Below are 14,858 nucleotides of genomic sequence, written 5' to 3'. Positions count from 1 at the left end.
TAAGTCCTGTTTGCTGTAGAGCTGCAGCTGCTATTACTCTGTTATCTCAACATGAAACAGAAAGTATAAATATCAGATCAGGTGTTCCTAAGTGAACAGATATACTTGCTTTTAGAGTGGATGAAAGTAGTATTGTCTGGCTATTTAAATTGCATTTGTTTAAATTTGAGTTAATATTATTAATCAATAGATTGTCAGAAGACAACTTGAACAAAAGGAATCTGGAGCCTTAGTATTTTATAATGTTTGTACATACTGAGTCCAAAACTCTTGCATTTTTCTGGTCTAGACAAGGATTCAGTTTAAGAATGATAAATATCCTTTTAAGAATATAATGTACAAACCACGCCCTGCAGAAAGAATAACAGTGAGCTGTCACACCTCTGGAAAACTGGGATGATGCCAGACTATTTACTCTCAACCTTTTCTTGCATGTCAGCCAGCAAATCTCAGGAACTGATCTTCTGTCAGCTTCTGTCATGCACTTGGAAATGTGACTGTGTAAATTTGGAGATGTCCTTTGGTACAAAATATTTAATGGGTTGTCCATCCACTTCCAAGTGTAATCTCTGGTCATGTACTGTCTCTCTCCTCTCCTCTCCTCTCCTCTCTCTTGTTGATGGACAGCAGTGTAACGTGATCCAGTGAAACGCATGCCACAGTGGTAGAGAGTCTTGACTGAGAAGGACTTGCAGTACTTGGCTGTCTATATGAGGGTAAGAATTCTCATTGACCAGTACGTTGGAAAGTCTTTATTTATAGCATGGGAATTAATCTTAAAGAGTGCCGGCATGAGGGGCTGCTGTAATGTGTTGAGGGGGTTACAGTCACTGTGACCACTGGATCAACATGTTCTCTCGTAGCTGTGTCCCATTGTTTCCCTCAGGAGGCAAGGGTGTTGTCAGGGTGCATGTGCACATCTTTATGAGACAGCCAGAGAGTCTCTTACTCAGCACTGACTCCAGCGAAAAGAAGATGATTTGCAGAGCCCTCACAGTGCTGCATATTGTTTGACAGAACACAGATAAACGGTTGATGATTCCTTTAAGCCCTCTGATGATAGGGGACCTGGTCCAGCCAAAGCCCGATGATATCTACCAACTCTGATGTCTCAGGGTTTCACAGAGACAGGGGCGTCATCTGCTAAACACCTGTGGCCAGCATGGAGTCACTGGCAGCGTTTGGCTTTGCCTCTGCCAGGTGACGTTAAGTGCTGTATGAATGTCAACTCAGCAGATATGAGGTTTTATAAACACCAGGTGAAGCAACCGCATCTTTGCGAGCCTACCAATCATCCTCCTGCCTCCTTGTGTTTATGTAGACCTAATGTCACATATTTGCTGGCCCAGCCTGCTATTTACACAGATCAGACAGTTTCTTGAGCCAGGGAACGAAGGAGAGAGCTGGCTGAGAGCTCAGTTGTCTTTGGCTTACTTTGCCAGAAAGTCTGTGACTGCACTGCTGCAGCAGACAGTAATGTATTGTCTTGTGAAACACATCAACAGACAACAGACTTAGAAAGTTTGTAATATTAGATTAAGTCCAAATATTTTTACTAATATTTCAGCAAATGTTAGATTTTATGCTTCTGTTTCAAGTTGGGAAAAAACATCAACTACAGCTGAAAATGAAATTCTTGCTCCATTTGATTCTATTAACATTGTCTGTGGACTAGATCTTGATGCATCCTCTTTAAAAAAATAAGATCACTAATTGACAGCAGTGATGCCCCAGTTATCAGGACAACTGTCACACCCTTGAGGCTCTCTCATCTTTTGCACGTGTTGGGACATAACTGAGGTCAGGGTGAGATGAGATCATTGTACCATATTCTTACCATTTCTCTTGGGGGCCCTCAAAATGGGTCTATTGGGTTGGTATAATTATCACTATGAACTCATTCTTTCTCTTGCTCACTGACAGAAGAATGTGCACATGATAGTACGCAGGCACGTCGAACATATGAGGTGCTGTTCGGTGTTAAGTGGCCTGCTGGATCCACTGAGCCGTTTCAGAGCAGAGGTTGCCCAGTGTTAGATTACCATGTCCCTGAGTCTCAGAACACAAGGTGAGGAGGTTAGGAGGAATAAGTGAAGCGCTCAGGCCCAGAGGAGCCCTGACACACACTATCATGTGACACCTGCAGCACTCCTGTTACCAGTCCATGAAGCCTTTGTGCTTTATATATCCTGTTGTGATTGTAAGATTGATATAAATGCATTTGAAGCTGCTGGCATCACATGGACTGAGAGAAGAGAGGTAAAAAACTAGATATTCAACTTTATAGTTTTAGGTAAATTAGCTCTTAAATTTGAGTTATTTGCTAAAATCTGTGAAATGTTCTGAAGGAGAAAATATATTTGCAGGAACAGACATGCAAGACATGCAAATTGAGCAGTATACAGCATCTTACAGGACATCTACAGAGCATGATTAAAATAAATCACAAAACTTCAGAGAGAATTATTTCATTTTACCTTCCCTTTCATTTTAGATGTTTAAATTTTAGATTATATCTCACACGGAGGCACAATTACTATGCTGAAACAGAGGAAAGGAGTTTGTGAAAGGAGTGCTCAGTGAAGATAGTGAGCAAGGACATCACATGTGACAGAGATGCCAGGCTAAATTCAAATCAAGTATATCACACGTGTATAGCATGATGGACTCTTAAAAAGCTCTTCCACTGAAGTATATTTGGATTTTTTACTATAGCTATCTTTTAAGGCTCCTCCATTTCATTATCATTATCTTCAGGCATTTCAGCATTAGACAGTCTTACATGTCTTACACATAATTATCCCATTCAAAGACTCTCCCTCACTTTTCACTGTAGAAAGAAAAAAATATTACTCTGAGCTCTGGCTTCATTCTTCTTTCTCAACCCAAGTTTGTAAAGAATCCGTGATTTCCCTCAGCATGTTCCCTGCGAGCCCCGACACTCTAACATGCAGACATAGATCAGTTTCCCTCAATCTTATGTAAGCAAAAGGTCTCCGTGCAGCAGATGTCAACACTTTGCTTCTGCTTACGTTAGCTCCTTGTGGTGATGTTCCCAGGTCAGCTAAGCTCTGCTGACACACTGGCTCGCCATGGAGAATAAATGCCTTATAAAGAGCTGGTCATGCAAGCAACCACAAAGTTACGCGCACACACACGCACACACACACACACACACATAGACACACATGCAATTCATAGTGGTAGTAAATTGCATCTATTTGGATTAAGTGAATATATGCAAAAGTGTCTTTCCTTGACCAAAGTAAGCAGACCATGGGTGTTGACAGTGGCTCGTGACAGGATATCTGACATCTCACTTTTCACCCCTCTGTTATGCAAGAAAGAGTCCAAGGAATTCTCTGTGGGCCCCCGTGGGACTGAACATGCCCCTTGGGATAAGGGTGTGGCATGGAGAGAACGAAGAAGGAAGGGATACAGATGTAAAGACTGGAAAGATGAGATGGAGTAAGGCATATGTAAGTACCCAAACTTTGGCTGATCTGTCTCTCTCAAGGTCTTGGTAGTTCTAAAGTTACAGAAATTGTCGTCACTACCAGTTCCAACATCTGAAAGGTGTGTGTGGGTGGAGGGTGTAGTGGTTTCAGATGCTGGTTGATGCTTTGACAAGCATCAACAGTATACTGTTGCCTTTATACACCGATCAGCCACAACATTAGAACCACTGACAGGTGATGTGAATAACACTGAACATCTTGTTACAGTTCAGTGTTCTGCCGGGAAACCTTGGGTCCTGCCATTCATCTGGGTGATAATGCACTCACTACACCACAAAAACTGCTCAAAGGAACACGACAAAGAGTGCAAGGACCTGAGCCAGCCTCTAAACTGCCTAGATCCGATCTGACATCTGTGGGATGTGTTGGAACAAGTCAGATCCATGGAGGCCTCATCCTGAAACCTACAGGACCCAAGGAATCTGCTGCCAGTGTCCTGGTGCCAGACACCACAGGACATTCCCAGAGTTCCTGTATCCATGTCCATGACCAGTGGGTCAGAGCTGTTTTGGTGACATAAGGGGGACCTACACAATATTAGGAAAATGGTTTGTTGTTGTGGCTGATTTATGTACACTATAAGGAGGCCCACTTTCTATTTTTCTATATTTAAGCTGCAAATATGCTTTAAAATAATAATATGCTTGCAGACATGATGTAATATCCTAGTGAATGTTATTCCACAAGGATCATTGCTTACAGTCACATTATGGTTCACATTGTGATCTCAGTGTCCTGTACCAAGTGTCTCCACCAGGGTAAAGGTGTATGTGTAAGTTGACTGACATAAAAAACTTTGGGTCTTAAGTGGGAGCCAGGGTAGAAAATGTTCCAAGACGTGAATGGAGAAAGTGACTGCAAACTCTGTCTCAACTCCCCCTTCCTGTCCGGCTATATTTAAGCTGTTCTCGTTAAGAGCAAGCATGTCTTCTTATCCTCTGGCACAGGCTGTAATTTACCTCTCTTTCTCTCCTAGTTAAGAGTTGCGCTGTTTTTAGCATCATTTCTGAAGGTTACTTCCTCACCATGTTACAAGACTTAAAAAAAATTCTGGGTTGCTCATTTTCATTTCTAACTGTTCACAGATAAATTACGTCTAGGGAGGTCTGTCCCAGTTCCCAGCTCTTTTTTTGGCAGAGCTTCTGTCTGAAGAGAAAAGGTGGGAAATTTGGATTAGTTTAGAAAATCTTCTGACTTCTCGTCAGCCTCATTTCATCATCTCATACCAATGCAGCTCCTGCCGGCATAACTTAACTCTTCATTTGACTTGTTTGCTTAAGCCCTGCCACCTTCATGTTCCTTCACAGCACAAGGCAAATGGACATGCCGTTCATTGCGAGTTTGCATTGACTCGCATTTGTTTTCGCAGCTTAAGCCACTCTCTTCTCTGGCAGTGCCCTCCGTCTGCTGCGACAGTGTTCTCACCCAGTCTGTGTTCTCAGAGGAGAGGGCCAAATGCCCTTTGCTGCCTGCCAGTCAAACAGCTTTACATCCACGGCCCCTCCTATTTTATCCTGTCTCTTCATTGTTCTTTCTGTCCTCCTTTTGTCTGATCCCTTTCTTGATCTCTGGGATTTACCGCTGGTAGTCGTGATGGTGGGTTTGGGGGTCAGGGTTATGCAACCCGGGATTATACCATGGGACAAATTGAGTCAGACAGGCTGAAACTACAGTACATAGGCCAGACACATTCCTATAGAGCAGATTAGAGGAAAAAATACATACTACATAATACATTTTTATATGGAAAGCTGAATGAATGATATGTGTTTAGTGTAGTGTCTGATGTAAGGATACTTTGTTCCTTGTTGAAGATTTACCTACTATCTGCTTTTTAAGCTGGTTACCTAACTACAGCCTTTCTAGACGTTCCTCCTATTCTTGTTTGGTTGCTTTGACAGTGCCCCAGAGCTTGTGCATACAAGGACAGATGACTGGCACCTGTGACAGTGGCCTACTCTGGCCCAGGTCCCAGACCCCTCGGGATTCCCATAAAACCCCTCCTGCCACTGAGGCTCACTGGTTCTAGTTTCATTTGGCACTAGAAACAACTGACAGAAAGAGAGCAACAAATGACAGGGGGATTCAGGGACGGAGTGGCTGAGGTTTCTCGTACACACATCTATGCTGGTTGGTGTTTGTCAACCTGGATGTATGTCATACATAGTGAACCTTCTCAATGAATGTTTTCTCAACACGCTGCCAATTGCTTCACTCATCTGTGCTGCTGGCCAGCACAGCAACCTCCAACGTCATTCCTTGATATATTCACAAGCTTGACTGGGTGCCAACTAATTACGCTAACACTAAGCAATCCAATTTTGAATGAGTTACCCGGTTTCCACTGAACCATTTACTCCTATTTATGTTGCAGAGTTCACACAAACAGTCACTGTCAAGGAGTCCTAAAATCCCCTTTTTATTATTAAATTAGAGAGACTGTTTTAGCGGTTTCCAAGGTGCCAGCTTATATGGTACACCTAGCTGAAATTACAACTGCAAGAAATCCTGACTTCATGAAATGTATAATGTTTTGTTGAAAGTGATGTAGAGTTGTTGTATGATCAGTTGTATTGGCTTATATTTCTATATTGTGCACACCATTTATGTCAGTGAGGGGAGACTAAATAACAGACACATTACTAGAGAGGAGGGGTCACAGTAGCAAGGGGAAATGCTGTCATGTACTACACCTCATCGGTGATATGATCTTTAGCATAGTAATGCACACACGTACTTCCAGTCTCCCTCTCCCACCACCATTTACAACGTCATTATACTCACTCTGTCCGACTGCAGCAAAAAGGGGCCACAGTCATTTACCTACCGCAGCCACCACCACATGACTGCCACAGAAGCCCATCACAGCACAGTCATCACAGTCACAGGATGTCATTAACACATTTCCAATCACCTCCTCCACTTTTGCACCAAAAAGCGCTGCAGTATCTGACTGTGGCATGACTGTTTTCCTTTAGGGACATTTATCAGCTCGACTGCTGGGAAATGTTCATCTTTTAACAAAAAAAATTTCAGGAGGATTAACTCACGTCCTCCACTTGCACTCACATTCACATTCACTGTGCTTACTGAAGAAAAGCCTCCTCTTTTTTGTATTGGCCTACTGAGATCCTTACTTTTGCAAATGCATCAAAAGAGAGAAAAAGTACAGTCACTGTATGGAGAATTATTGCTACCTCAGTGCTTTGGGAAAATGTCAGCCCAGTTTCTCAGAATTAAGGAAATGATGTGACGAAAGTGAGTAAACAAAAAATAAATAAGCACTGAGCATATGCCACAGTTTAAAGTGACATAGAGAAGCAATAAGGTTCTAAAATCTCAAGAGAGGAGAGAGGCAAGACGCATTTTAAACAAAATAACAAGAAAGACCATTATGGCTGCAAGTGCAATGACCAAATCTATGATTAAATGGCTCATTGTATCATCTTGTATCATTCATACATGTATTCCCTTAAATTTAGTAAATCTGTTTATTATTATAACTTGCATATTGTTTTATTACACTACTTTCAGTAAGATGCTTATAATGATATATAATAATAATATATAATGCTAGTAGTATGGTAATACAGCCATTTTGTTCTTATGAATGATCTAGTACTATCCAGTGTGATCTACAAAAACTTCCTCAGTGTGTTTTAGAGGCTGTCTCTGTATCTTCATGTCTGTCTGGTATTTTTCCACTGAATTTATTGGGGGGATGAGGCGGTGGGTCCTTCATCACACAGGCCCAGGTTTTATTTTTTTTTTTTTTTCTTTTTGTGGCGTGTGTTAAGCAGTGTTCACTCTTTGTCCCACCTCCTTCCTCCTTCCCTCTCATCCTCCTTTACGCCATCACTCTCTGAGCCCCGGCACTGCAGATCTCGCTGTGCTTGGAAAATTCCACACTGCAGCAAAGAGAGGGGTGGCAGCGGAGAGATAGGGAGGGAGAAAGAGAAAGAGAGAGAGAGACGCTGGTGGGATGATGGGGGGAGAACATGCTCGAAAGAAGTAATCGATGATGTGAGTTTTTCAGCATGTCGTGCGAGGAAGAAAACGTTAACACTTTGAATGATGCAAATACTGTAAGTGAGATAAGAGAGACACAGGGAGGCTGTGTGTGCCTTTATGCAATTATGAACAAGTGCTTATGCAGATGATTATGAGGAGGAAACATCATGGCAAAACTGAGGAAAACTGAAGGATTAAACTATTTCGAGATATAACTTAAGAGGAAATGTAAATTATGTAAATATGTTTGAAGAGGAGAGAGGGAGAGCTGTATCTGAAATTAAACAGAGAGATGGAGGGAGATTAAGAGGGAGGGAATGATGAAGGGATAGGAAGGTGTGAGCTTTTTGGTCATAATAACCCCTGCAGAAACGTGCGTGCCTTGAGAATAAGTGGAAAACCACTGCAACACCACAATACTACTGCTTAAAGCTTGCACCCACCGACACTTAACTCACAGAGCCACAGCTTTAATCCACACCCACACTCCTATACATACGCATACTCCACACTAACATTACTTACATTACTCACACAGATTTATGGAAATGTATGTCTTTTACTTCCTTATGTCTGTTTAAATACAAAAATGCAACATATTAATTCAAATCTGCAGCGTAAACATATGACGACGTAGAGTCTATTTACAGCACAGCAAGGTTTTTATATCATAACCTACATCTACCTAGCCTAACTTGTTTTTCAGTGCACTGAAGCCATTGTTGGTTTTACATATGTAGAGAAACTTAATCATCCTGTTTTTCAAAGTAAGAGCACGCACATTCGATTTGACTAGATACCAATGTCACATTGAAGCACGCTCAGAGCAGTGCACATACAAAACAGACGTCACAATGTTACAGATCAATTAACCAGCCTTAGGGATCTGTTCCATATAGACTGATTTAAAACAACTAGCCTAATGCGTTATTGATCAACAACACAGTTTGCAGTTGGACCGTCAACTGGCTAGAAAATTAGGGAGGATAGTGACACGTGAGTAGAGGATGGATGTTCTACCAGCCCTGGTTTTAGTGTTCATTATTTCAGTTCACATTTTTAGACACTTCTATTTATAATGAGGCTAAGTGCCAAGTGCCACTCATCTACTTTATAGCAGTCCTGTTTTAGGCCCAATTTAATTTGCAAAGAGTGACTCGTACTGCAGGAAAGTTAAGGTCTGCTCTTTGAGTCAGCACTTTCAGGTTTGTTCGGGGAAATGATAAAACTTTTTGTGATGCTGCTGTGGTCCTGCAGCTGTGACTCAGATGCACACTGAAAATAAAAAGTAGGATATCTGCCAGTTTGTGATTTCAGGCATAATGATTTATATAATGATTTATATTTTAAGACTCATTATCTGAGGTGTTAATATTCGGTGTCACCCTGCTGAAGTGTAAATGTAAACCACCCTCAGGTATAATAAAACAAATTCTTTATATTCAAGGAACTAAAACTCACACTTTATTTGATAACTTCCTGACATTGCTCTTAAATGGCAAAAATAGAGGATAGAGATAAAAGATTTTGTGAGATATTCTTTAGTCTGACCTTGTGTTAAAAAGCTGAAACCAGATCCAAAACAGAACTGGCTGTTGAAACCCAGCTGTATTATTCCTATGTATGCATCATGGAAATGCTGCTCAACCTCTAGTTTACAGCTGTGAATTATTCAGACTTTAGTTGTGCTCTGAACAGCTAAGCTCCTGTTACATTTCACCCTCACAGACTATTCTTAGTTTCTGTGTCAGTCTGTTTATCTTCCTAAGAGATGCCCAGTCAGTTAAGAAAGGGAAATGTTTACACATATATTGATATCACTTTTTCTTCTTGACTTGTGATTAATGTCTTGAGTCAAGACTGGGAAACACTGCAGGTCTCTAACATTCCTTCCTGTTATAAAAGAAGGCCTAAGAAGTCTAAGCAAAGTAATGTGCAGTGTCAGATAATGCAATCATTCAAGTACTTAAACCCATTTACATTTACTGTGATCCCTTATAAACTCTGAGACCCTGATGTGATAGTAATAAACATGCAGCTCTGGTTCACATCCACGTACTGTATCGCAATAGCAGTTCTAAGTAACGTCATACCAGGAACTCTGCTTCAGTTTTTGGATCAGAAATGGTAGTTTGGGGAATGCATGATAGCTCTCAAAACGCTCCACTATAACTCTTTCTTGTCAGCGGCCCTGGGAACACATGAACCCAGACCTCTCCCTTCCTCCTAACTCACACCAGAAAACACTGGGATGGCATTTTCGAATAGATGCTGATGTTAGTGATATTGGCAGTGACTCAGTCAGAGTCAACAAAACCATCTGGACAGTGAATTAAGCAACTCATTAAGGACTCAACCAGGGAACAGTGGCTGCACATGTTGGCTGGTTTACATGCTGCAAGTTGAGAACAAAACGCTAGACCATGAACTGCTACATTGACCTGTCTCGTTGCTGTTGATGAACATCCATTTTCTCAGCAGCAGGGTCAATAGCAGCCTAGTCTAAAGCACCTCTGACTGTGAGATATTGATGGTTTCTCATCCTGATAGCAGTAATCAGTGGTATTGAACAACTGATTGGCAAAGGTGCTAATTAAAAACAAATGAAACTGGTGTGGCAGTTTGATTTTGTCTAAGCTGGTAATATTGACAGCTGTGATCCACATCAAAGCATCCCATTGGCATGGCAGTCTGAGTACGTTCAAGATTTTGTGAGGTCTCCTCTAAACCTCCAAACCCACACCATATTTACAGGAAGAAGCAGAATGCAGAAAGCTGGATGCAGACAGAAAGAGTCTCATTTACATTTTGCTATAATATTATGCAAGGTATCTAATGTATTCAGAGAAAAGTTGAAACCTGGCGTTATTTGTGTCGATTTGATTTGAGCTGACCATATTGATTTGCCCCAGACATCCAGTGTAGCTACCAGCCAAGATAAATGCTAATTTCTCTCAAGCTGACACATTTTCAATTCATGCAATTTCTATAGCAACCCACTGGCTTTTAGCTAACCTTAAAATCTAACAAACACATTGGTGTCCTTTCCAGTATTGCATATTGGTGTTTTTTTAGCAGCAGTCTGACTGTGCACATTAGTCATAACACATTACTGAAACCAAAGTTTCTGGTTCAGCTCAGCTACAGTCAAGCACCATTTGCTCACCCCAAGTTGGTATTAGTGACCTAACATGACACATACATAAGTACTTGGAGACATTTTTTTTTTATTGTGAATTTGATTGTCAAATGCTAACTTTATACCAGTTATCTCACAGTATAATCGCAATATCCTTTCCACTCAGCACGCACAGGGCCATAGCTGCCTGCCTTCCTAGAGGTAGTTTACATACTTGACTCATGACCTCTGTAAAATGGTGGAGGCAATGCTGAGCATACACAACACCGCATGTCACAAGAAATAACAAGTCAGGAACTTGAGAGTCAAAAGCAGAACAGCAACGTTTGGAAAGCAAGAGGCTGCATTTCCTTCTCTTATGTTTTTGCTCATGGTCTCGGTTGCAATTATAATTTTCCAAGATTATGTGAATACGCTGTGTATCAGCAGCAAAATTGCAAAGTATGTACTACTTGCATAAAGTGAATATAAACTCCTTAATTTTGTGGTCAGTGTGAAATTGGTTGTGAAAGCATGGCTATGTGTTTGTGTTTGTATTTACAGAGCCACCACCTCTGGACAGCTTGTACTCCGTGTCAATATAATGTCATGGGGTTTAGATACAAGTCAGATTGGATTCACTGGACTGTTATGTAATACAACGGGAACACACTGAACCTATATTCTCTCCTTCCTCTCTCTCTGAAACCCACATATGCACATGCACACACAGGCTATACACACACACACACACACACACACACTACTGATATGTGAGGGAACTCCAGAAGCCCTCAACATCTGCAGACTGAAAACAAAAACATGCGCTCTCTGTCCAGCCAAGTGGGGAGGAGTCTTGAGTCTGACTTTCAGTACGCGATGATGTTTACCCCATTTTTCCAAGAAAGAGAAAATCTGGTGCACACCAAAGTGCACTTGACAGTGAGGGCACTGTGCACAAAGGTGAGGGCAGTCATGTTCATGACCTTTGCATCTAAAAAGATTCTCAGTTGCACTTTTCACCACCCACAAGAAACAAACAAAAAAACAAAGCCAGCATTTTACCACCTACTCATTAATCTGAATTTCAGGGACAAGCAGGCGCACTCTTTGTCCCAGACTAAACCCCTGACTCAACAATTCATCCACTTTCCACTGCATTTAATCCTATATATTGTACTCAAGATTGCAAAAACTTTAAAAGGATATGAATAGATTGGTGGTATTTTCTGTAGGTTTAAGACATGTGCTTCTTGAGCTGAAAGTTTTAACCAGGAGTACTTCTATGTGACCCAATGAACTTCAGTTTCATGGAAGTCCTTGAATGGTCAATGTCTCCCTGCTTCTGTTTGTTTTGGGCTGAATCTTCAGTGTGCATGAGTCTGAGCTCAGACAGAATATATGTGTTGCATGTGTGCGCGTGCATGAAAATCAAAATATTATGGTTCTAGATTTTGGCAGTCATAGATGCCACGTGACGGCTTGTGAAACACATGGAAAGCAGTAGGAGCGGGTTTGTTTTGTTTCCTTTTTTTTTCTTGCTCTCTCTCTCTCTCTACATACTTGGGTCATATGGAACTTGTTAATGTACAGTGAGCTGCAGGGGGAAATTCAGAACTCCAAGAACTGCACAGACTGTAAAACTCAAGAATTCAGTTCAGGCGTTTTTGACTGATCTAGTCCATCACAAAGCCCTCTCAGTTTCAAAGCGGACTGCATTCATGAGGCTAGATTTATGAGTTTTAATTCAAAGCAAACTATTTACACCTCTCCATTGCTGTCTAGTAACAGGTTTTCAGAAAGCCACAGGGAACATACCAGAGATAAAGGTGCTCATGTTTTCTCCATGAAAAATGAAAAAAAGAAGGTGTAGGCCATGAGACTAGAAAGATTGTTTTCCTTTTCACAAGAGTCTCCACCCACCAAGCTTTTCAGGCAACAGGACTCTACTGTATGTCCTCTGTCAGTGTTGGACTGGATCCAAATTTGGTTTAAAACCACCACTAAGTTACATCTCATGCAAACAAATTCACAACAATTGCCTAATTAATAAGCTGAACAAGTGCTTATTTCTCCAAAAGAAAAAATAAACTGTGTTGTGTTGATGAGTTTTGCACTTGGCCTGTTCAGTTTAGCAGTGCTGACTGGTTTGAGAAGCATAGCGAGTTCTTGGCTTTAAACTTGTGGTCGCAGCGCTGGTACTCAGTGTTCATTCACATTTAGTTGATCCGCATATCAATGAGGGGGGAAAGGTGTTGATTTACTCCTTTTTAGGAAAGCGTACTCTGTGATTGTGTTGGTAAAATTTTGCCTTGTTTTGTTGTTGTTGTTTGTTGTTGGGCATGTGATGGGAATTTTGAGTTTACATCTTGTTTTGATTTATCCCTGCATCTGTGCGCGCACATGTGTATTGCTGCTCTTGGGAAACCACATGAGCTTTGCAGTCCACTCCTAAATAGTGAGGGTGTTGACAGCTAGTTGGACTGTGGGTCCGAGGAGAAGTCACTGAACAAGGATTACCACAGTGTGAGGGGAAGTTTGTTTGATTTAAGGAAGAAAAATCTGTAAACATACACCTTACAAAATTACAGGATGGTGAAGGTGTTTTACACAGTAGTAGATAGGATGTGTGAAATGTGTGAAAGGTTGCACTAGATATAGATACGCTCACTAATTCCCTGTCAGTGGTGATCCATTCTGGTCCACTTGTGCAAGAGTGACACATACTTCCCTTTTTGATTTTGAGGGGGATGTAGATGAGATGGTGGGTCAGACAGGAGGTGGGAGATGGAAGAGGGAGGGGCTGTGGGTGTCTGTCTCAGGCCGGGCACGTGGAACAGACTCGGTGCGGTGGCTTGGAAATTACCCAAAGGCCACATTCAGGCAGGACCTGGCCATCCAAATCCTGGACTTAGGACATGGAATCTGACCCAGTTATGCTTCCATGGTTTATGGTTTCAGGGGAAATCAGAGCTCAGAGCCAGTATCAATGCACAGCATCCCACTTAAGTTATCTCCTGTGGGTCAGGAGTCAAGGGTAAAGTTGGAGAGGGGGACTGCTAATTTGGCAGGGTGTAGGCATGGAAAATGTCAGTAGAGCTATAACAGATTGCCAAACAGAAGTCACAGAGGCTATATATAACCTGATGTAGACGTGTGACCTGTGTCTATTTCATGTTTACATGATGGATGAAGAGAAAATGTATACACTGACTTATTAGTGGGTGACACAGCTGTAGTTTAGTATTCTGTGTTTACATTACACTTCTCTCTGGAAATATTAACCCTACTTTTTCTCAAACCAGTCTGCATCCTCTCCTAACTCACCACAAACCAGTAAAACCTTGAATATCTCTTCCCACACAGCTCACACGCTGTCCTCTCGAGACTGTTCCCATGGTGATGTGCTAGTGCAGAACTAGCATTGATCTACTGGGTGCAGAAACTGGGCCATAACACAGAGGCAGTCAAACACATCTCAATATTTTCAACACAGGCTTGTGACTGTGAGTGATGGCCCATACAATGGAACACAAACGTAAACTCTCACATTCCCTGCGAAGTGTTTGCTGTCAAACACGTTACAGCGTGACATATATGTTTACAAACAGATATGACAGATATCCTGAGGGCCACCACCTTGAACCGGGCCCACCCTCTCCCTGCAGACGTAAGAGAGGCCGTCAGCTGCGTCTTTCAAAGTGGGTCAGACTCTGGCTGGTTGTCCACTGACAAGCTGAAAGACTGATAGCATGGTATTATCTCCATCAACCTCTGGTGATTTTAAACACTGCAATCATCTGGTGTCGAGGCATCTGGTGACTGCATGCATTTATCTCTGCCACTTGTAAGGGGCTTTTCCTGCCACTGCTCAATAACCCAAGTAAAGCTTGTGTTGGTGCTATGCCATTAGGTTGTATGTGTTCTCAGCTTTCACTCGTATGCACATGATATGCTGCAGATTCGACCGCTTGTTTCTGCAGTATCAATGTTTTCAGATGAATGTGAGTTTGCTCTTCATTGGAATATAGAGATGCTTGCACTTAAGCCAAGGTTACATAAATGCATTTCCAATTCTCCCACTGCATGTAACCTGGAGGAAGTTGGTTTATGGGGATCAGCCAGGCCAATAGCTTTTCCCCTCCAGCCATAGGCCAGCATAGCACATGGCTGTGCACAGGCGTGTACCATAATTTAATGGACTTTGTGCA

At 41.8% G+C, this 14,858-nt stretch overlaps 1 long non-coding RNA gene across 1 annotated transcript; it reads left to right on the top strand.

Annotated features, from left to right (window-relative positions):
- The first annotated feature begins 415 nt into the window (after positions 1 to 415).
- Positions 416 to 3,865, top strand: LOC108889835 (uncharacterized). The gene is made up of 3 exons (XR_001962062.2): positions 416 to 716; positions 3,344 to 3,479; positions 3,726 to 3,865. It is a non-coding gene; the product is annotated as an uncharacterized LOC108889835 (long non-coding RNA).
- The last annotated feature ends 10,993 nt before the right edge of the window (positions 3,866 to 14,858 follow it).

The sequence above is a fragment of the Lates calcarifer genome, linkage group LG12, assembly GCF_001640805.2.
Source record: "Lates calcarifer isolate ASB-BC8 linkage group LG12, TLL_Latcal_v3, whole genome shotgun sequence".
Taxonomy (NCBI): Eukaryota; Metazoa; Chordata; class Actinopteri; family Centropomidae; genus Lates; species Lates calcarifer.
Note: the sequence above shows the minus strand (reverse complement) of the source record. Positions and strands in the feature narration are given on the sequence as shown.